A 2,682-nucleotide genomic window follows, 5' to 3' on the forward strand; every position below is an offset into this window, starting at 1 on the left:
ACGGCTACACCGCCGATAGTTTCCAACCACTGGCACTCTACCGGCTGCCATTGCTCTCGCGGCGCGATGTTGCACGCTTGCACTATATAGAGAGCAGGTAAGAAAGCGAGATCTCAGAATTCGCTCGACGCTCGCGTGCATTTATAACGATTTAAAAACCAAATACTCATACAAACAGACTTACATCTTTGTTTTCTCCTTGCATACAGAGTGTTCACTTGTTATAAAAACATATTGCCGACGCTCTCTTCCTAAACGAGCTGTGTCACGCGAATGCACAGCAAAGACTGACGAAATTCCTCGCGCATTTGCCATTTTGGCTCAATGGATGTTAACCAACTTCGGTTTCTAGAAAGCCCCTACCGGCCGGGTATTAGCGTGACGTCATTTTAGCGGCCAAAACAAAACGGCATCATTCGATAGGCTACAACAGTACGTGTACGTGAGCTGTAGGTGTCTGAGTGCTAAAAATCATGGCAACGTTAGAAATGAAAAGTTAATATTAGTAATTGGTAGTCTTTTCGTTTACTTTTAGTAATGTAAATTATTGTGCATAATATATATGCAATTTTGATATACTCTGGTAAGATACAAATTTTTTTTTATAGTATTAGTGACGTGTAGTGTAGCTAATCATTTTTCGGCAGCAAGTGCACGTTAGAATCGTACCTGCTGAAGCGTTTCGTTTACTTTTATTATGCAAACGCACAGATACTGTTTGGATTTTTAATGCAGCTATACTTAATTTTGATAAATACTCGATGCTGATTCCAGAATATGACTTACATATAATTTTCTTTTATTCCAGCAAGGCTTAATAAGAGAGCTGGTGCATTGATAAACAAGGTTATCTGGCAGCAGCACGATGTTCACAAGCTTTATGAGTCTTGTTCTAACCCAACCGTATCAAAGGTCATTTTTGGAACACAACTAAAATTAATATTTCCTGGCATTATTCTTTCTGTAAAAAAGAAAGGTGAAAATACTGCTAAGAATATATCGTGGCGTCTCATAACCGGCATACGCTAAGCACGACAGAAGACGCCGATTAGGCCTGCATGACAATTGCATTGCGAATGAAACCTTGTTGGCCAGTAGTCCGGCGAAAATGAGCAGCAGTATCAAAATGTACGTCTACTGTTTGGTACTTAATCAACGCAGGCCAGAGAGTTGTTAAAGGAATAGAAGAGGGGGGGGGGTATAGAAATGGTCAACTGGATAATTAAAGTTTGGGAGTTCGTTGTGTGCTGACTAAGAGTGCCAAACGAGTCTGCTGTCAGCGGCTGGAGGATGGCATGTTTCGTGTCGCAGGATGTGACAACGGCTACTGCGCATGGTTGATAATGGCAGAAATGTGCGCAAAATAATTGGCCAATTGGAGTGTCAACTACAGGCCGACGAGCCAGGTGCATGCATACCTTGCTTTGACTTAATTTACTTTATGGATTTTACTTCAAATAAAATTATTTTGAGAAGTAATTACAGCTGGGAGTGGCTGCTGTGTTGGTGGCAGTATTCGAGGTGGCAGTGAAATTCAAATTTTGCGTGCGCTGATTTAAAGAGTAATTCGAATATAAAGTGATATAGACATTTTTTTTGCTCTTGTCAAAAACTAGAAAATATTTTTGGTGAGTTAAACGCGGCCTTATAGTCTCTATCGCTATCAATAGAGAGCATAAAACGTGCAAATAAACTGGGTCAACTAGGGCAAAAATATGGGTGTTTTGGAATGTTAGGTCAGCCATTGGACCTGGTTTATAGTACTCTGATTTTCTGCACGACCGCTTTTTTCGCAATAACATTTCACGGACGGGCTCAACGACTCCATTATAACGGGGCCATACTGTAATTAGTAATAAAACAAAATAGCGCGCAAACTCATACCATGTTTCTCTCACACAAGATTCAAGAGCGTTTCCAGACAGCCGAGGGAGAACCAGAAGAGAGATTCGCCAAGCGTGCTGCGTACTTGCTCTGCTAAAACGCGGCATATGCACATGGCAACAAGCTGCAGGGCAAATGGAGATAGGCATGCTGCGTATGTTCCAGCCGAGGCATGCAACGCTGAAGCCACTTCACATTTCACATGATGGCCAAGTACTGCACACACTGATGCTGAGTGGAGCCTCGCAGATTGTATTAACGAAGCTGATGTTGCGCCATTGTGGCAAAAAATATCTGCACAGATATTCAAGCCAGCAGTTTAGCTGGCGGGATGCAGCTACTTGATCAAGAGCAGAACGCTTGGCTAGACGCCCCGCAGTAGGCAGAAGGTGGAATCCTGAAGTAAGCTTGGCATTATTGTGGCTGTCACGACCCATATCACAATAATAATCCATACTGTTTTTGTTGTTGAAAAACTTCCATGTGCAGCTGGTTATACTCATACTGAGGTGTGTTAGCAGTGCTGCATGGTAATTGAATGGCCATTGGCACGGACATCACAAAATCTTTAGTTTTTGCGAGCACTATGCTAAACACATAAGGCGTTATGTAAGCATGTCCTGACGTCTGGTGGGCCGGCGGCAGTCCTCGCCTTACAAGAAGCTGTCTTCCACTTGGCATGTTAGTTACAGCTGGCGCAAGTGGACGTCTGAACTTCAATATTATAAAAAGCTCAGTTCACGGGACGAAGCCTGACTCAAACAACGATATGGCTCCGGCTGGAATGTACGAGGAAAG

The sequence above is a fragment of the Priapulus caudatus genome, unplaced genomic scaffold, assembly GCF_000485595.1.
Source record: "Priapulus caudatus unplaced genomic scaffold, Priapulus_caudatus-5.0.1 Scaffold725, whole genome shotgun sequence".
Lineage (NCBI taxonomy): Eukaryota > Metazoa > Priapulida > Priapulimorpha > Priapulimorphida > Priapulidae > Priapulus > Priapulus caudatus.